This window comes from Hylobates moloch, unplaced genomic scaffold (genome assembly GCF_009828535.3).
Source record: "Hylobates moloch isolate HMO894 unplaced genomic scaffold, HMol_V3 SCAFFOLD_5, whole genome shotgun sequence".
Taxonomy (NCBI): domain Eukaryota; kingdom Metazoa; phylum Chordata; class Mammalia; order Primates; family Hylobatidae; genus Hylobates; species Hylobates moloch.
The window spans coordinates 12,723,108-12,745,762 of NW_026652280.1; the positions used below are offsets into that span (position 1 = coordinate 12,723,108).

Here is a 22,655-nt window from a genome sequence, read left to right on the forward strand (position 1 = left end):
TTAAGTATTTCTATTGACATAAGGTCTCTATTGTCTTGTGCCTTGTGAACCTGATGATTTCATCCATATGTGTTTGTTACTCTGCCACCGCACTGAGAGTTACCATTATAATATGGTTCATATCCAAATGTCCTTCAAGAGATAATATGAGTTAATCAGTCGCAGCCACTCCTGAAGCAGTTACTTAAAAGGCAAAATACTGACCTATGGCTTTTCTCTCCCTTAGGTCAAATTTCACTTCTAATGTAATCTATTGTTATCAGGATTGTCTAGTTTCACTGTCATCTGTCTTCAGTAAGAGCCATAGATGTAACAGACATCCAAATTAATCAGCTTATCTGAACAATCATACTTCCATTTTGTCAAAAGTCTTAAATTACTGTAAACTGAAAACTTTTCTTGATAACATTCTATCTTACTTTTATCTAATTTTTCTCAAATCTATAAATAAAAATAAGTATAAAATGTAATGTATAATTATCAAATGATTTGAAAACCTATTTGATCTGATATATGCAGATTCATATTGCCAACTAGACTTAACACAATTTTTAATTTTCTCATGTTTTTTAAACTATTGTTAATAATGTAGACTATATAAAGTTCTATGTGATTTATATTTTTTAAATATGCTTCAAAATATTTTTATTATAGTTAAAAAATAGCAATTACATGTTTATATATTTCTGAAATAATATGTCAAAATTATATTTTTAATACACTTTAAATAAACAACTAAAGCTGCATTCAATCTCACAGTCACAGACTATACCAATTCAGCAATATTAATAATGTGATATATATGGGCTTTACTTCAAATTATTTTCTTCACCATCTTGTAAATTATCACTGCAATCTATCTTATGTAAGGAAGGTTGAGAACACTTGGTAACTTAGAAAATTCTAAATAAAAGAATATGAATCAATTTTTTATTATTACCTAAATAATACATGTACATATATTGTTAAACAAGTTACTCAAATGGAAGAAAATAAAACATCGAAAAGCTTGTCACCTGTCAACAATGATACTGTGAACTGCCATCAGTCTTTCAAGTTTGCTATACATAAATATATATCTCTATATATTCAACAACGAGAACATACTGCATAGACCTTTTAACCCTACATTTTTACTCAAAAATTCATAATATATTTCGGAGAGATAAGCCATTCATACTTTTATTTTCACTCAATATTCTTAACTCATTGCAAATTATTCATTAGCAGAAGAAAAAGATTTTACCTAGTTTTCTCTATATCTGTCAAAATACTGAAAATTATCTCTAAGAGAAGGTTCAAGCTTGGTGCTGAATTTTTTCCTTTCTAACTCTTAAAGATGCGTCAAGTGTTTCTAGGAAATACAAACTTTTAAATATTAAAAGGAATAATTTCAGAGCCTTTTCTCACCAAAATTTTTTCATTCATTTAATCAACTGTTATCTATTGATTGAATAATAGCAATGGTTTGGTGCTATTGTTGTCCTCTGTAATAATAGACACTTTGATTTTGAGTTAAGCATATTGCTACATGTAAAAACTGTATTGATTTTAATATGCATTTTAATGTAATTTGAAAACAATTGAATTAGGAAACATTCCTTTGAAATCTAATTAATATTAGATAGATCAATGTTTTATGTTATTTATGAAATATTTTTCCATTCAAGAGTATAACAGACTTTTTAAATCATGCCTTGATTAAACTTAAATCTGCATTTTAAAAATAAGCATGCCTTAAAAGTTCAGATAGGCCGGGCATGGTGGCTCACGCTTGTAATCCCAGCACTTTGGGAGGCCGAGGCGGGCGGATCACGAGGTCAGGAGATTGAGACCATCCTGGTTAACAGTGAAACCCCGTCTCTACTAAAAATACAAAAAATTATCTGGGCGTGGTGGCGGGTGCCTGTAGTCCTGGCAGCTTGGGAGGCTGAGGCAGGAAAATGGCATGAACCTGGGAGGCGGAGCTTGCAGTGAGCCGAGATCGAGCCACTGCATGCCAGCCTGGGCCACAGAGTGAGACTCCGTCTCAAAACAAAAAACAACAAAAAATGTTCAGATAATTCATAGAGAGAAAATGCTGTGTTTTCTTTTGTATTATGACTGAGGTTGATTATTATTTCATGATAAATAATATCTGAGATCTTTTCATTATTTGCATAAGCCTGATAAGAAAAATTCTAACGACGCCCAAACAACCCCCCCAATCATAAATGTCAGTTGTACAAACCGTTACTTTAATCATTAAAAGAAACCATTTCTGAATTCACAGCTCCGTTATGCCTAATACTCAAGAACATATTCAGGTTTCCTACAGGAAAACTCAGCTTTATTCAAACTTTTCCTAACATGTTTGGGTAAGTACATATTCAAATTAAAAATTTGTCCTCTCCTTTGAACAATTTCCTGTTTTATGAAGGAGGTGGCTTATTTTAGCTACTCTGTAAATTTACTAATGTATCAGATGCAGAGTTTCTCTTTATGCCTTTTCCAAGTAGTTGAGAAATAATTTCTCTCAAATATTTGTTTACTTTAAAATCATATGTCTCTAACTTAGAACTTGACTAGATTAAATGTCTTCAAAGGAAACAAACATTTTTGACTCACTAGTGGAAGATATATATATATATATATGTATATATGTATATATAATGGAGCCTTGGTCTATCCAAATGTATTCATCATATAAATATCATAGAAAAAATGACAGAAAAATCACATGCATTAAATGGCTTTTTCCCATATATTTTTGACATTTAATTTACAAAATAAAATAATGTCATCAGGTAATATATAATTTTGTATAACGGTGACAATATTAACATTGAGTTATATACAATTCTAATTGTGTATGTGTATTCAGAATCCATTTATAGGAAATATAAAAAAAGTTTAAAAATAATTCATCTTGATAGTTCTTCAAAAGTTACATTCATTTTCAGTAACAAAATAATTAAAAGTGTTGGATTTTAGTAGTGATTTTACGTCTAAAAATGACTAAATAGTAGTTGTACTTAATGAGAACTATCTCTTCTAACTTACTCAACAAAACTTTTCTAGTAATTATTCTCTCTGTACTGCATCATCAGTTCTTTCCTCCACCAGACCATGCCCATTAATATAAAATCACAACACTTGTCTTCACTCCATTTTTCCCCTCTAGCTACTACTGTTTTCTCTTCTTCCAATCAAGCAAACATTACAATCAAGCAAAAATTATGGCATGATCTCTACTCTGTGTCTCTAGGATTTCTCTTCACATTCTCTGGTAAGTTTCTATCAAAGTAGTCTTGTCTTTGTTACCTCACTGTAAAGATTCTGGGTGCAGCACACCAACATGGCACATATAGACATATGTAACAAACCTGCATGTTGTGCACATGTACCCTAGAGCTTAAAGTATAATAATAATAATAAAATTCTTATCAATGACAACAAATGTAATCTTAAGTAGCTCATCAGATCTTATCATCTTTAACCAATCAGCAGTGTTAGATTTTACAGATCTCACCTTTCTCCTTGATAAACATAGTCCCTCCACCCTTGGCTGCTCCCATTGGGTCCCCTTTGCGGATTAATCCGTATCTTCTCAACTTTAAATGCTGAACTCTCAGCCCTTAGTCCTGGAAGCCCCTTTATTTTCTCAATGGACTTCCTATTTTGGTCAGCTCATCTAGTCTCTTTATTTTGAATACAAAATAAAAGCTGATTCCTTCTCCATTGTTTAAATACAGCATGGATCATTCCTGTAGGATTTCTGAGGTCCTGATGTACAAATCTGTTTAGAGTGATAGTAATGATTTCAAAATTATTATGTCACAAAACTATTTATCTTTTTCTCCCCAAATTGCTTCTCTCCTTGTGCTCTTCTTCTGTAATGGTCAACTCAATTATTTCCCTTGTACCAGTCAAAACTCTTAAAAATCATCCTTTACAATTTTTTTTCTCTCACACTCTACATCTAATCTGCCACCACTCCCAGCTAATTTTTGTATTTGTAGTAGAGACAGAGTTTCATCATGTTGACCAGGCTGGCCTCAAACTCTTGACCTTAGTGATCCACCTGCCTTGGCCTCCTGAAGTGCTGGGATTACAGTCGTGAGCCACCGCGCTTGGCCAAACAAATACATTTATTGAAAGATATCTAGTGTTACTGAAATCTGTAGCTTCATGTAGATCATCTACTGTTACTGAAATCTGTAGCATTTTTGTTTGTGAGTTACTCGTTGTTTGGTAGAAAGAGAAAGATTGTTTTTCTGAAAAATGACACTTTCTCCTATAATTTTAGTCTACATCTACTGACAACACAAATAATTCTCCTTATTGTAGTTAATTGCATGTGTCCTATCATATGTTAAATGAAAAACCATCTTTTACTACTAATCTAGTTATCAACAACTTACAGTAGTACAAAAACATTAATACTATACTTTCCATCATAAATAGATGGTTCTAACGTCTCTAACATCTCTATGTTAACATACTGAAGAACAGTGATTGCTGTTGAATCAAAGTGAAATCTCCAAGAAAATAAAAGCTTTCGTTAGAAATATAGATGCAAGATGCTTTTCTTCTGCAAATTAACAGGCCAAAGAACTTTGAGTTTCTGTGTCAAATGGTGAGCAAGTGAAGAGTTAATAGGCTGAGAGTGAAGACATCACAGTAACTGAATGAGATGCAGTCAGTTAGCATCTCCAGGAAAGAGCATAAGATGAAGCTGGATGGCATTCTCTTTAGTCCCCAAGTTCCATTTCACAGTGAATCTCTGAGAAATGCTGAGAGGCTCTGCACCCCAAGGTTCTACATGCCTTCCTTAGAATAAAATGCAAATGGTTGAGGAGATGCCTCTGATGACAGGCCACGTCAGTATCTCACAGCAGTACATGGTGACTACAGAAGATTACTACCTAAGAGAGTAGGACAGAGACTCTGGACAATTGAGACATTTAGGATAGGAAGAGAAAGTGTAGGTTGCCTTAGGAATATTTAATAATAGATTACACTGTTGGTAAAAATAAATTTACATGCAATAACGTCAATTGAAATTTTTTTTTTTTTCTCTATCTGCTTGGGAGGCTGAGGTGGGAGAATCACTTGAGCCGGGAGTTCAAGGCTACAGAGAGCTGTGATTGTAGCACTGCACTCCAGCGTGGGCACCAGAGCAAGACCCTGTCTCTATGCTCTATTTAATGTTATGATGTGCAAGAATAATGTCTAAGACACATAAATATTTGAATACTTTCATTGAATAGCACACAGTTTTGTTATGTAATATTTCAGGAAGGTAAGAATGGTATAGTTCTGTTTTTATCATGTTTTCTTATTGTTAGAAACAGAGAAAAAAGCAAACAAAAAAATTGAAATGGCTTCTGTTTCACAATCCTTTCTTAAAAGACAGTTCATTTTACTGTGAGAAAAGATGGGCACTTGCTTTTTGTCTTTAACTGTAATTGAAACTGTTAGTACAACAAAGTAACAATGTATTGGTAAAAATATGCTTCTACAGTTGTTCCTTTTTTATTTTTATTTATTTATTTATTTATTTTTGCAGTGAAAGAACTTTGCACCTGTGGAGACAAAAGCAGTATTTTTCCTTGTCTAAAATGTTATAATATATAATGATAATAGTGATGTTTCTATGAGTGAACTACTGTACTATTTCAATAGTGTGAGACACATTGAGTTCTAGTTCAACAAATTGTGCTCCTTGTCCAATTTCATAAAATACTAGATACATTAGCCATGACAGAAAGGACTGCTGAGTTACTGATAATGTGAATTAAAACAGGACTTTAGGTAGCATTGTATGCATCTAAAATTTTTATTATTTTCTTTCTTTCCATAGAATGGTTCTCATGGAAGGTTAATCCTTAGTTTAAAAAGCTATGGCGTGATATTCTAGTATACTCGTGTCTTAGTGAAAAAGCTCAATCATAATAAGTTTTATTCCATTGCATTTTAATATTTATCTCTACATGTAAAACTTGGGTTTAAATCTTCAAATTCAGAATAAGATCTGGGCATTATGCATACATCATGCCAACTAAACATTACTATATTTTACCAAGATTTATCAAAACAGGATTCTGACTGATTTAACACTGTTAATAAGTCAATTTTGAGTCTCTTATTATAATGTTATTTTTACTTTATTATCAGTGTAGTTGGGCACAAATCAAAATAACAAGGCTATATTTTTGTCTCCACTTATCCTTCTTCTGAAATAAAATTCCTAGTTTCAAATAACAAAATTATTGGTCTCATGGCATTTGTATTCACAGAAGACACACTTCAAACTCGATAAAACTATTGGTAGCTGCATGATTTAAAATGTAATAAGAAAACACTAGGGCTTGGTGCACTGAGCATGTTTTTGAAAAGGCAAATGAAATCACTGTAGCCATTACAATAGGACCCTCACTGTGACGAAGTTATCACCTGGCAAAGAAGAATAAGCCTCACACTTTGGAAGCAACATGCTGGTAAGGTGATTTGAATGGATACCTATATAGGTAATAAATTAACATTCAATATAAAGCCACATCACATTTGTTGATGACATATTTAATACTTTTTCAATATGCTTATTTTTAAAGTTATTTTGGCCATGCATAATTCATTTATCATTGGAGAGCCATAGTCTATTACAAGATTTTTGCACTCACATACACACCTAATACTGAAATAGAAAATAATGTTAGAAAGGTTAAAGAAACAAACCATTGTTAATTATGGTAATATTATAGCTCTATGGTTAAATCAAACTTATCCTAGAAAATTCTGTTGGAAAGACAAAGTAGAACTATTATCCAGGTGCCTATAATTTTGAAAGTAGGTGGGGAGACCTGTGCTTTATAACATAATATAATTACTGCTTTTTAAAATGTACATGCCGATCATTTCTTTTTCTGGATATGAGTTTTATTTGAGAATTAGGGTCAGTAAAATATATTTAATATTAAATTATTAATTCCTAATTTAACTATTCTTGGACATACATGGATTTCTATTGCATAGTAAAACATTTATTCTTAATCTTTTAGAAAAATTTTACCAAATGCTGCTGCTCTGTCACTTACCAACATGACTCTGATATATTTTGTTCTCTTTTTCAGATACAACTCTGCAATGTATAAAGCAAGACACTTATTAAAACTGTAGCTGTAAAAGTCTTTGAATCTCAAATAATTTTTTTTACAAATAATATAATTGATATATTGAAATTAGTTTTGCATGACAGTAGATTATTACAATTAAATTGTAACCATAAACATTACTGAATCATCCTAATTGTTACTTGTTATTTACATGCAAAATTACTAGATTCTTCCTATTGGGTTAGAATTTTAACATTTTCTATGATTTTAAATATCACTGATGTCAAAGGATAGCTATACAAAGTATCTTTAAGAGCGTCTAACTTGAGAGAAAATATAATTAATGTTGAAATCAGTATTGTCGTACTTTAAAGAAAATGATGTGCATGTTTCTTGTGGAAAGTCTCCAAAGTGATACTCTACACTAAGCAAACTAAAAAGGACATGAAGTTCAACGCAGCAGACTGCAGTTAAACTGTTTTATAAAAGCATTATCTCTCCCATGAAGAACATAATGTCGACTGCTGTGATGGCAGTTAAAAACATATATCCTTCAAATAGTGCTATCAGCCACCCAAAAAGAACAGAGTACAGAACACATGTATCAAAAAACATGAAATTTGACGTAAATTGCAGTTTTTTTCACTCTAGCAAATATTAAGGGTATTATTTTGAGTTTGTAAGCACGATTTCATGATGTGATTGTGGATGTCTGAATGGGTGTTAAGAACCACACCCAGTAAATGAGAAGCTGGTGTCAGGAAAAACTAACAATTCAGCATTTTCTTACGTTTTTGTTACCAAAGCTATTTTTTTTTTTTTTTTTTTACTGAGTCACTACTGATTACCCTATTATTTAAAACATATACAATATTTTAAGTCTTTTCTTCCTTGAAATTTTTCATCTTAAATTTGTAGTCAGATTTTTTTTTCTAGGCACCGGGGGAAATTAATAAATACTTTACTGACAAATATTAAATATATATTTTTTAAAAATCCTAGTTTATTTAAATACTTAATATGGTGGGAGTATCTTTTAAATGCTTAAAAATTAAAAATAGGACATTTCTAATATGTTCTTTTTTCAGTTTTGAACATGGCTAAAACTATAGCATGATTCAGAAAGTATGTCTATTTCATATAGGCTCTTATAATGTCCTTATAATATGAAAACATTGAATAGGAAATTATATCGCATGAACATTTTTAGAATCTGGATACCTTTTCAAATTAACTTCACTCACAATATCCAAATGTTAAGTAAGCACATAAAATAACATATCTTCATAATGATTGAATAAATGGGTTAACTAGCACACATTAGTTGCGTTAAGTTTAGTAAGAGTTCTTGCATGTTACTAGATGACCCGTAGAAAACTTGTTTTTTTATTTTTTTATACAACTATTGTTAGACACGTACTTTTATTTTTTTTATTATACTTTAGGTTTTAGGGTACGTGTGCACGATGTGCAGGTTTGTTACATATGTATCCATGTGCCATGTTGATTTCCTGCACCCATTAACTCGTCATTTAGCATTAGGTATATCTCCTAATGCTGTCCCTCCCCCCTCCCCGCAGCCCACAACAGTCCCCGGAGTGTGATGTTTCCCCTTCCTGTGTCCATGAGTTCTCATTGTTCAATTCCCACCTATGAGTGAGAACATGCGGTATTTGGTTTTTTGTCCTTGCGATAGTTTACTTGTTATTTGAGGGAAAAAAGGAAGATTAAGTGAAGAAAGGGAAGAAAACGGCAGGATGGAAATAACCCAAAGGGATTATTTTAGTTTTAGCAATATTTTCAGAATAAAATGAAAGTTGGGTTGGTTTTGCAAAAGATAATTCCAATTTCAAAGTAAATGTTTCTTTTAGAAATGGTAAATCCTATCTGGAAGAAGCTAATAAAAGTGATATATCCTAAATCCAGGCAGTGGAAATGAATAATCATATACACACACTATATATATACTATATATATGCACATATATAATACTATATATACACACACATATTATATATACACTATATATATACACATATATATATGATTTCATAGCTTGATAAACCAAACCAAACATGTAAAGCAAAACAAAATAAGAAAACAGAAACTTCTCTTCTGCTGTTAATCTCATCTCCACTAAAGTTTTCACAAGAAGCTATTTCTAAAATTGTTACTTAGATGTTGTATGACATAACTAAATAAGTAAGCATAATCATAAAGCCTTTAAGGCAATAGGAGTTATATAGATAATTATGGTTTTAGAAAGAAGAAGATTTTAAGAATATAGTGTTCCTGTGCAGCGGAGTCTGGAAGGACTGGTTATTATCAAAATGAGGCATCATGAAAGCTGAAGGCTGAGGAAAATTGCTTATGTTTGGAGTGAGCAGGGCTGTTATCTATGTATGAAAATAAGAAAAGAAGATGGGTCCGAATATACAGTTACCTATAAAAAGACACCAGAAACAAAAGCCATTAAATTGGAAAAGTTTCATTATGAATATTTCATTATAGAACATTACAATAATTCATATTAGCTTTTGTCTTTGATGAACATTTTACTATCCCTATAGTCTTAAATTCCTGATTTTGTGTCTCCATGTGGATGAGTCACAGACTTGGCAAATATATGGTGTCAAAAAGATCTAATTATCTCAGCCTATTAGTCAAATCTCTTTCAGTATTGCAGACTTTTTCATGAAATTATTTTATCTATTTTTTCTCCTATCCATGCATATATTTAACTCTAGCCCGTGTATTCTTTCTTCAAATTCATTATGTACATCACATTTCTTCTGTTAAATAGATAAGCGTTGATTTATTTTTTATGTACAGCATTTGCTCCATAATTATTTCATTTATTTCATGAACATTTTGAGTACTTACCATGGCCTATGCAAGATATTGTGTGCTTGGAGTATGATAATGAAAAAAATATAGTCCCTGAACTACAGAGAAAATGTTTGTACTGGATTAAGTGGTTTACACTGGCAAAGTACTTTTCAGTTTGTTTGTTTGTTTGTTAGTTTCCATTATTATTTTCAAATTTCATTCTTATTTCTCTATAATCTAGTGTATTGTATCAGTTTCCTCGCATATATTTCACCTAATTAACCTCAAATATTATAATTACTTAAGTCATGTCACTTTTCTACCAAATAATTCTTTATAGATCTACAGTAACTATATTTTGGACAAAATATTCTACTCATTGTTTTTTATCAGAACTTTTATTTTCTATCTCTAAGTCTTTTCTTGGGTTATTTCTTGCATAGTCAATAGCTATGTACCATAACAGTAAATACAATTGTAGAAATAACAAAATATTTATTTAATATTCAGTACAGATGGCTCTAATTCTACTGTTTAATTTTAGATTTTTAATTTTACTCTTCTTATAGTTCTATTGTTTTATTTTTACTACCAATTTGTTAAAATTACCTTTCAAATTATCATATTTCACTAAAATATATTAAACATTAGGATGAGAATATTGTGATTATGCACAAACACACACACACACACAGTCACACATGCATTTAATTCCTAGTGCTCAATGAGGTTGATTGACATAAATTAAGCAAAATGCAGTCTACCAGTTAGTCATGATTTATAGTGCATTGGGCAGGTGTTGTTTAATACAAATTTTATAGCCCCACTTTATTTAACAACTGTTTCTCATTATTTTTACAAAATTGTCCATAATCATTTATCTAAATCCATGTATACAATGGCTCTTATACATGATGGCTTTTTTTTTTTTTTTCTTATGGAGAGCATGAAAATCTGACAAAGTGGAGAAATTATTTCTTTTTGCATTTAGTTCTAAGTTTTATTTATGGGAAGATTATCATAAAATATTCTTTGTCAGATATAAGTGACAGCACTAAGTGTTGGAACTCCTTGAGCATTGGAGAACTAGCTCAAAAGCCATCAACCTTTTCTATAAATTGTCTGAAGGTATCCTCAATAAGCAGTGAATTTTCCAACACCTGAAAGGTAGCATACTTTACTTTTATGTCAATTGCATAATTGCCTTGAGCTTTAATTCAGATATCATATCCTTCAAGAGACCTTTTGCAAGTTTGGTTGAATGCCTACCCCTTCTGTTTTTTCAGAACTGAGTGTCAAATGCTAGCAAAAACTCAAGGCCTTAAATGGAAAATATCTGTTAATGTGTACACCTCTCTCATAGATGTATTCATTTGGAAGATGGTTTTATTCAACAAATTATTCCCTACACATATCAAATAATTTGGCACAGAGTAGATGATAAATGAATGTTTCTACTTAAGCGACCCTTTAATTACATTCTATGTAATTCCTGACTTCCAAATCTGAATTAGGTTAAGACAACATCTTAAAAAGCATCTATTCTGCCTTATATTTTTAGCCCAACAGTACAGTACATATAATATGTATAATATTAAAAGGATTTATGCAGTTGTTTATTTTTTTACACTAGAATGTGAACTACTTAAGATAAGAGATTGTTTCTTCTTTTAATGTACCTAGAACATATTAGGACCAAACTAACATTTCTTTTTTTTCTTTTCTTTTTTTTTTTTTTTGAGACTGAATCTCACTCACTCTATCACCCAGGCTGGAGTGCAGTGGAGTGGCACGAACTCAGCTCACTACAACTTCCGCCGCACAGGTTCAAGCATTTCTCCTGCCTCAACCTCCTGAGTAGCTGGGATTACAGGCACCCGCCACCACACCCAGCTAATTTTTGTATTTTTAGTAGAGATGGAGTTTCACCATGTTGGCCAGACTGGTCTCGAACTCCTGACCTCAAGTGTGAAGACAAGAATGCAGTGTAGGCACTTTTAGCACAATGCTGTATTCATTTTTCTGTTCTCCATTTAAAACATGAGAAAAACAATCTACAATTAATGTATAAATTATTGTGATTATGTCATCCCATACATGTAAAATAATATCCAAAATTAAGCTTTTCAGGTAGAGGCCAGGAATTGAAAATTTAAGGGAACTAAGTGTCTGTACTAAAAGTGGTAAAGATTTACACTGAAGAAGAGAGAAAAATAATGGAGCAAAAGGAGGAATCCTGACATAGAACAAACAACAACAACAATAAAATTCTACATCCTGTATCTATCATTCTTCTTAAGCAGTATTATTAAGTATTTATAATGCTACACAAAATTTGTGCTGGTCATTTGTTACGCTTTACTCATAAAAGGTGAATATCTTCAATATCCTTAAGCTCACATCTCTTCCTTGATATATTCACAAAATTAAAGCTCAAATCCTTTTGTTTCAAAACAGATGGAATATGAGTCAATTTAGCTACTTGGCAACACTAAGCCAACTGCATGTAAGGACTAAAATGCCTTATGATACACAGGCACATATCTACTTGAATACATATACTGCTTGTATTGAATATTGACTATGATCAGTTTCTGGGAGCTTTTTTGTAAAGTTTATAAAGTATCAACATTAGTTTCATAATGTATTTCCTTCCTGTGTCCTACAGTATCTGAATCCATTCAGTGATAATTTTTGTGTCTTCCAATCTCATAAAACAGCAACATAAAATGAAACATTGTTATCTTTATCTTGGAAAGAGAAAGACAATTTAGAGTGAATGTACTTGGAAAATTTGGGGAATTAGGGCTGTCTTTCTAAAATGGCCCTATGTCTGACAGCAAATCCATAAACTTATAATTTTGTGTCAACGTTGTAGCTTTTTCACCTTTAAATTCCAACATTAGCACATGTGGGTCAATACATCTTAGTAATGTCCTCAATTAAAGTTGCTATGTCCTTGTTATGCTTACAAGAGAACCGCTATAAACAGTTTGCTGTAAAAGCAGCCTAAGTGAATGGAAGCCTTTTGCCTTGCACATATCATGGTCATCTTCTGTGCCAGATGTTTTTGGAAGTCAGTCTGATGACTTGAACCAAGTTAGAAACAGTATAACCCTATACAGAGATGCAAATATGATGAGATTCCAGAATATTGGCTTCCCCAAAGTATACAGTACAGTGAAATTCTATTAAGCTTTTCACAGAATTAGCAGTAAATAAATATGAAATCATCGTAATAATAATATGGTCATTTTTAAGATGATAAACTCAAACTTACTTTTGAGGAGTCTTTTCATTCAACAAGCATACCATGAATTCTAACTGACCAGCAATGTATTAGGTTAGTGGGGACAAAGATGAATAAGCCAGTATCATAACTTTAAGAAATTCACGTAATCCTGAAATAATCATTGTAAAAGCTCACCATCATAACACAATATGATATTGGATGTATAGAGATTTTTTGAAGTTATTGTGGGATCCCTGAGGAAGAAAGGATTTTGTAAGTTTGTAGAAGTCCAAATTTTCACAGAGTAAACGACCGAGAAGAGACAAACACAAATAAGGTTTTGAGGATCTCAGGATGGACTGGGTGTGAAGAGAATATACAAGGAAAAAGTTTATTTGGGTATATTATATGTCCTTTAGAAACTGCAAGCGGTTTTGAGGGTTGTGGAAAAGTGCAGAATATTAGGCTGGAAAGATGCAATGGAATGTACATGGTTTTGATGTTGATCTGCTAGAGAAAATACTATAACATCATTAAATTGCACAGAAAATTATCTTAGATAAGTCAACTGGTAGCTTCAATGTTCATTTTTTCCCACCCATGGTTATATTTATCAGATCTGCTCAAACTCATGTTTTATTACTCTGTTTTTTTTCCTGGTTAAACTTGTTTCTGCTTTTAGAATTACTATAGATATTTTTTGTTTTCTCCTAATAATTTTTCAAGTAATGTAGAAACTTTGGAAAACGTCTGAGATATTATTAATATCAAATAATAGATTTCTGGCAAAACTGGTGCTGTGTGTTGACAAATTCAAATTTCAATGACTAAAACGGTATGTGATTGGGAGGGTTGTAAATGCTTCTAAGTCAGAAAATAAGTTAATACGAACTATCTCAGAAAACCAAGTTATAATCACCTGAAAAAAGCAAGAATATAATTACGACTACTTTAGTCATGTTATAATATTGCACATAGGAAAGCAAAGGGCATGTTAAAAAGCAAATAGAGATAAGATTTGCACTTTAAACCGTTTGCTTGTACTCAAGAAAATCAAATCCCATTTAAACTTTTTTAATTATAATGAGAAGATAAGTGTTGGTTTACTTTTTAAATATGACATTACACAATAAAATTTACATCACACATTTTGACTTTTCCTCAAATTCTTTGATGTCTAGAATATGGTTGACTTTGTTGTAAAAATAGAAAGACATCCTTGCCTGGTGTCATCTCCTGAGTATCGGGATGCTTCCTCATTCATAAGCAGCTGTGAAAATTCAAACTACAAGGATTTCATTCAAGAGAAAAACTGCCTGATGATCAATCTTATACATATTGAAGTAGTTTCTTGAAATATAACTACAATTATTCCTTGCTTAATTATGAGAATACATTCTGAGAAATGCATTGTGAGGCGATTTTGTCATTGTGTGAACATCACAGAAGGTACTTACACAAATCTAGACGTTACAACCTACTATTTTCCCTAAGGTATATGGTCTAGCCTATTGCTCCTACACTACAAACCCATACAGCATGTTACTATAGTGAGTACTTCAGGAGATTGTAACAAAATGATTAGTATTTTTGTATCTAAACGTATCTAAACAGATAAAAGAGACAGTAAAAATGTAGTATAAAGATCTTTTTTTAAATACAACTTATAGGACACTTTCCTTGAATGAATCTTGCAGAAATGAAAGTTGCTCTGGGTGAGTGGGAAGTGACTGTGAAGGTCTAGGACATTACTGTACCAGTACTGTATGCTTTATAAACACTGTACACTCAGGCTACACTAAATTTATTGAAACTTTTTATTTCTTCAATAATAAATTAAACATGGCTTACTATAACTTTTTTTACTTTACAAACCTTTTAACATCTTCAAAATTTTCTACTCTTTTTAAATAACAGTTTAAAACATGAACACATTTTACATCTGTATGAGATACTTTTCTTATTCTATATGATTTTTCCTTTCTTAAATAATTTTAACTTTTTAAACTTTTTTGTTGAAACCTAAGACACATAGCCATACATTAGCCTAAGCCTACACAGTGTCAAGATCATCAATTTCACTGTCTTCCACCTTCATATCTTGTCCCGCTGGAAGGTCTTCACTGGTAATAACATGCATGGAACTGTGATCCTATGAAAACAATGCCTTCTTCTGGGATACCTCCTGAAGGACCTACCTGAGGTTGTTTTATAGTTATCATGTTTTATAAGTAGAAGAAGAAAACACTTAAATAATAATAAAGTTACAGTATGGTAAATTCTAGGTGATAGAAAATGTTCATCTCCATTGTAATCTTATGGAGCCACTGTTAATTATCTGTCCATCATTGACCAAAATGTCATTGTGCAGTGCATGAGTTACAGACTTGCCAATGTGGTATCTTCATCAGGAAAATCCAACAGTACAATTACACGTTCATTGGTCAGATTAGGAAGGATTTTATCCACTATGTTTTCAATGTTTTTGTTTCCTTCTAAATTCATTTCTAAACTTAATTGTCAATGCAACAGTGTTGGGAGGGTGATCCTAATGGGAGGTGTTTAGGTCGTGAGGGGTCTGCCTTTGTGAATGAATCAATGCTGCTATGAATAGAGCCTGCAGGAGGGGCTAGCCCTTTAGGGTCTTCTGTCACGTGAGGAACAGTGTTTCTCTTCTCCAGAGAATGCAGCATTCAGGATGCCATCTTGGAAGTAGAGAGCTGGCCCTCACGAGACACCAGACTGGCTGGCACCTTGATCTTGAACTTCCCAGCTTCCAGAACTGTGAGATATAAGTTTCTTTATAAATTATCTAGTCTGTGGTGTTCTGTCATAGGTGCAAAAGCAGACTAAAGCAGTATCTGTACACCAATATTAAATTATAAGGTTGTTGGGGTTTTCCCAGAATTCTTAGGAACAATCCCAAATCATAAAGTTAATGGAAGTATACAGAGTGATCCCTTTTCCAGAGTATAGAAAATATATTAGCAAGAGCTTTGACTTTTACCGACACAACTTAAGTAACATTAATTGATTGACTGTAAAATAATAATGCACCAAACTCAGTGCTTTGTTCAAAATTATTTGAGAATATAATTGTTAAAATATTGCACAGCACACTTAAAAGTTATCTCTGGTAATAAGAAAAATGTGAAGAATCTTCTTTATGTTTTGTTCCTTGACTAAAAGAAATGATGTTAATTCATTATTTACTGTTTCTCATCGCCTATTTTTACTTTTAAGGCCTTTCTTGGTGTCATAATTTAGCATGTCATTATGTATAGCACTGAAAATAATAAACTGCCATACACACTACTGCATTTTTCGACAATACTATAAGCATAAAACTGTTTAAGAAATTAGTTTGTGCTCATGAGTTTCTAACTCAATTATAGGATATGCTATATGGTAGGAAATGTGTTTGAAAATACAGTAAACTTTTGTTTCTACTTTTTAAGGATTATTAGGAATGCCATGCCAACAGCTTTCTTATGTGTGATTACATGAGCCTATTGTTAATAGACAATAATAAACTACTTAAATATGAATTATAAATGATAATGGTAGTTTTTACTTCTCAATAACTAAAACTAAAATTTCTTCATTTTCAGAAATCAATATCAAGGTAACTTGACTGAAAAGATCACCCATTTATTAACACTTGGGTAATGTCCAAAACAGTTCCACAATTGATTTGCCAGCAATGACTTCCCAAAGTAATCTGATTGAATTGAAAGAGAAAAGAATTAAAATGGATGAAGGAAGAGGTGAACTATCTGTGTTTAATCTCCAGTTTCATCAGAAATCGATTAACTAGCTGACTTTGGGTCCAAAAGAATTAATTATACTCAGTCTTTAGTATAATTAACAACACTATGGCCATCTCCCAAAATATTCATTAAACAGTCAGGAACAATATGAAATTCAAATTAAAATTGGAAAAGAGATTAAATAGAAGTAGTCATCTCTAAAAAGAATCATGCTACATCTGAGATGAAATCATTTGAGCAATACAAAATATGGAAATACATTTTGTGTTACATTTAATTATCATTAATTCCAGCACTGCAAGCTGGCAGCTATTTTAGGCTCATTACAAGGAGTAAAACAGGCTAGAATGTTAATATGAATCTATCCTCATTGGAATAATGGGAATATGTGAATATGCTTCAAAGTTAAAGAAAGTTTAAGAGTCAAGTTGAGTTTCAATTAGTTTCTTAAATTTTTAATTAGGGATACACATTATACATAAACTGTTGATAATATATTGATAACAATACAATAAACAAAAAAAGTCCAGTGACATTTTCTTTCTAATGAAATTTTAAAATATATATCCTATTTTGTGGTTTCTTAAAAACGATTTTTGTTTTTGTGTTTTAGTGAATTTAAACACAAACTTTAAACACAAGATTTAAACACAAAATTTAAACACATAGTGTTTAGTGACTAATCACTAAAACTTAACATAGTATTTGGTGACTATGAGTCATAGTATGAAATGCCTCATAGGAGGGAATGCCTATTGTTTTGTTTGAAGTAAGTAAGCACCCAAACTTGTGGGGATATACTGTTAGAATATCTTACAAAACTACAGGTTTTTATTATATTTGGGACTTCCTGTTCCTGGTTTTTCTATTTGCCTGGCACACTATTTCTTCAGATGATTATTTAAATAGAAGGATTTGAGGCCTGCATATACATGATGTCAGATGTACATTAAGTACCAGGATATTTCATTCATAGCCACAGCTCATTAAAATAGTTTGTAGTTAAAATGAAAAATTTTAATGTGTGAAAAAATACTAGTTTAACATATTTTGAAAATTGTCATATGCTTAACTCTGTTACCGGGGATTGGGTTTTACATGTTGAAGGTGTTAGTATGGTACTGACTATTCAATTCATTATGGGGATATGTTGTAATAATTTTCTAACAGAAAAAATTTTAAAATGTCCTTATTTCACTTTCACAAAAAATTAAACCAACCTCTTCTTAAAGGCATAACCAAAGTCATTTTTGCAGTTTTGAAAGTTGCAGTTTTCAAATATATATATACTTGAAACATATATATACATTTACATATACATTTATATAAATATATAAATGTACATATATATTTCAAGTATATATATACACACACATATACAAACATTTGTATAGACATATGTATATACAAATATTTATATATGTACATACATTCACATATGCATCTATGTATTTATGTTAGTTTTAATGCATATAACTTATATGAATGCTATAATAACCTTTTTAAAATGTCAATTATCTTTATTTTTAAATTTAGTATAGTTATAAAGGATACACAAGGAATTACATTTTCAGAAACTGGAAGGACAAAAATCCTAAAATAATGGTTTTTAACTACACAGAAAACTGGAATAAGACTTAGAAATGATTACTGATATGAAGCAATTTGTTCACATAATTTGTAGTATATAGACAGGGCAAAACCATCATTTCTCCAAGTGGACATATGGAAAGAGGAATAAAAAATAAAAACACACTCTGATGGCCCTTGGATCCATGTGTGTTCTAAGCAGTATCAGTGTTTTATGGGGTTTGTAGAGCAAACCTCCAGGCTGCATGTTCTCTTGAGCAAGAAAAGTTTATGCTATTCTTTGGCTCACCAGCAACATATCTTCAGACATAGTTCAAATTGAATTTTAGACAGGCTTAAAGGGGAAATAATAGGACATGAAGTTAACTGGAAAATATTGCTGAAAAATTTAAGAGTTTTAAAATTAGAGTAGTAAAGCAAAGTGTAACACAGCAAAAACTAGGAGAAAAAGTAGTTCTGAAACACCTAGAAAATATGAGATAAATGTAGGAAGACTCATAATCAGACATACTACCTAGGAAAATATAATTATTAAAGTAAACCGAATACAGTGCACCTTTTTGTTGCACTTTGCTTTATGGTGCTTCACTGATATTGCATTTTTTATAAATTTGTTTGTTGCAGCTCTGCATTATGCAAGTCTGTCAGTGTCATTTTTGAACACCTCATATCTCTTTGTCATACTTTAGTAATTCTCATAATATTTCAAGCTTTTAAAATTAGAATTCTATTTGTTACAGAGATCTGTAAAGAGTGATCTTTGATGTTACGATTATAATTGCTTTGGGGCACAACAAACCACACCCATTTAAGACTGCAAACTTAATAAATGTGTATGTTTTTACCCTTCGATTTATAGGCCGTTCTCCCATCTCTCTCTGTCTCCTCAAGACTGCCTAATTGAGCCGGGCGCGGTGGCTCACGCTTGTAAACCCAGCACTTTGGGAGGCCGAGGTGGGCGGATCACGAGGTCAGGAGATCGAGACCATCCTGGCTAACACGGTGAAACCGCGTCTCTACTAAAAATACAAAAAGTTAGCCGGCGTGGTGGCGGGCGCCTGTAATCCCAGCTACTCAGGAGGCTGAGGCAGGAGAATGGCGTGAACCCGGGAGGCGCAGCTTGCAGTGAGCCGAGATGGCGCCACTGCACTCCAGCCTGGGCGACACAGCGAGACTCCGTCTCAAAAAAAAAAAAAAAAAAGACTGCCTATTCCCAGAAATGCAATAATATTGAAATTATACCAATTACTAGCCCCACGATGGCCTCTAAGTGTTCAAGTGAAAGAAAGAGTTTCACATCTCTCACTTCTAATCAAAAGCTAGAAAGGATTACGCTTTGTGGAGAAGGCATATCAAAGGCTGAGAAAGGCCCAAACGCTAGGCCTGTTTTGCCTATTAACCAAGCTGTGAATGTAAAGGCAAAGTTCTTTGAAAAAAAATGGGAAGTGCTACTTCAGTGAACAAATGAATGGTAAGAGAGAGCCTTATTGCTAATATGGAGAATGTTTTAGTGTTATCAATAGAAGATCAAACCAGCTACAATATTTTGTCAAACTAAAACCTAAACCAGAGCAAGGCCCTAACTCTCTTCAATTCTCTAAAGTCTGAGAGAGCTGATGAAGTTGCAGGAAAAAAGTTCGAAGCTAGCAGAGGTGGGTTTATAAGCTTTAAGAAAATAAGCTGTCTCTGTAACATAAAAGCTCAAGGTACAGCAGCAGGTGCTAAAGTAGAAACTGCAAGTTATCTGTAATTCTAGCTATGATCATTGATGAAGGTGGTCACAGTAAACAACAGCTTTTTAATGTAAAGATGAAACAACCTTATTTTTGAAGAAGATGCTACCTAGGGCTTTCAAAGCTAGAGAGGAGAAGTCAATGCCTGGATTCAAAGCTTCAAAGCACAGACAGGTTTGCTCTTGTTAGGAGCTAACACAGCTGGTGACAGAAAGTTGAAACTAATGCTCATTTACCGTTCTGAAAATCCTAGGACCCTTAAGAATTATGCTAAATCTACTCTGCCTGTGCTCTCCAAAGCACAGATGATAGCACATCTGTGTACAGAGTGGCTTACTGAATAATAAGCCCACTGTTGAGACCTACTGCTCAGAAAAATGATTCAACATATTACTGCTCATTGACAATGCTCCTGGTTGCCCAAGTTCTGATGAGGATGTACAAGGGAATTAATGTTTGTATGCCTCCAACACAACACCAGGGACCAAGGAGTAATTTTAATTATTATTATTTTTAATTATATTTTAAATATATAATTAAATAATATATTATTTTTTAATAATATATAATTAATAATTATATTTAATATTTTTTTTTATTTTATAATAATTATATATTATATTTATTAATTATATATAATTAATAATTATATATTATATTTATTAATTATATATAATTAATAATTATATATTATATTTATTAATTATATATAATTAATAATTATATATTATATTTATTAATTATATATAATTAATAATTATATATTATATTTATTAATTATATATAATTATATACTATATATTATGTTATTAGCATATATATGTACACATACATATATGCCATAGCTGCCATAGTTAGTAATTCCTTTAATGGATCTGGGAAAAGTTAATTGAAAACAATCTGGAAAGGATTGAAAGGATTTACTTTTCCAGATGCCCTTAAGAACACTTGTGATTCATGGGAGGAGGTGAAAATATCAACATAAGTAGGAATTAGGAAGAAGTTGATTTCAACCTTCATGGGTGACTTTGAGGGGTACAAGACTTTAGTGTAAGAAAGAACTACAGATATGGTGAAAATAACAAGAGGACTAGAGTTAAAAGTGGAGCCTGAAGATGTGACTGAATTACTGTAATCTCAGTGGAGAGGAGTTGCTTCCCGTAGATGGTTTCTTGAAATTGTATCTAATTCTGGTAAAGATGCAGTGAACATTGTTGAAATGACAACAAAGAATTTATAATCTTACATGAACTTAGTTGATAAAGCAGTGGTAGGGTTTGAGAGAACTGACTTTTATTTTGAAAGAGGTTCTGCTGTGAGTAAAATGCTATCAAACAGCCTCACACGCTATAAAGAAATCTTTTGTGACAGGTAAACCAGTTGATATGGCAAACTCCATTGTTTTTGGTTTGAGGAAATACTGTGGCTGGCTTGGTCTTCCATTCATACCACTAAAGCTTTCTTCAGATAAGCAATAAGGCTCCTCCTTATCATTTGTCTCTTCACTGAAGTAACGCTTTCCATTTTTCTCTTATTTTAAGAAATTGCCACTGCCCTCCTAACCTTTAGCAACCACCACCCTAAGCAGTCAGCAGCCATCATCAAGGAGACAATGAAGGCTGACAGGATTGTTAGCATTTTTTTAGCAGTAAGTATTTTTAATTAAGGTATGTACATTGTATTTTGTCACAATGCTAATGCACACTTAAACTACAGCGTTGTGTAAACATAAGTTTTATATGCATTGAGAAATAAAAAATGTGTGATTTATTGTGTGATATTGGCCTTATTGTGGTGGTCTGTAACAGAACCTGTAATATTTCTGAGGTATGCCTGCATATCATAAAGAAATATTTGTAGATAAATAGAAATTAAATGTCTATAGATCAGAAGAGGAAAGATGAACTGTAATTAAACTAATCCTCTGAAAAGAAGAAAATGAGAGACCCATCTTAAATTTCCTACATTATCGTGTTTTTCAGGTTTGAATTCTAGTATTCTCAGGTATTCTTTGGATTCATCAAATCAAAGGCTTATTTTTCTATCACAGTGTTGGTTAGACAGTCCTAAGAATATTGTACCGTGTTTCACACAGAGTACATGAAGCATTTGTGCTTTTCAGAAAGGATGCTGAAAGAGAAAATTGTTTTCTTCATAGGTTTTACTTTCTTTTTGGTTATTTTATAGTAATAAAACATTTATTTGCTATGGTTTTAAAAAGAAATTCCCCAAAGCCACCTAACTTTAAAGGATTTCTTGAAGAGATATAAAAATATTTTTGATCCCCACTTTCTATATTCCTAAGACCCAGCTATTATACCAAAATACCAGGGACACTGAGCATGTATGGCCATTAAACACCACCACCACCGCCACCACCACCATAAGTACGATTACAACCAGA

At 32.1% G+C, this 22,655-nt stretch overlaps 1 long non-coding RNA gene across 1 annotated transcript; it reads left to right on the forward strand.

Annotated features, from left to right (window-relative positions):
* The first annotated feature begins 2,284 nt into the window (after nucleotides 1–2,284).
* On the forward strand, nucleotides 2,285–11,808 carry LOC131383623 (uncharacterized). Its single transcript, XR_009213786.1, has 3 exons — nucleotides 2,285–2,357; nucleotides 3,164–3,268; nucleotides 11,669–11,808. It is a non-coding gene; the product is annotated as an uncharacterized LOC131383623 (long non-coding RNA).
* Nucleotides 11,809–22,655: the final 10,847 nt, after the last annotated feature.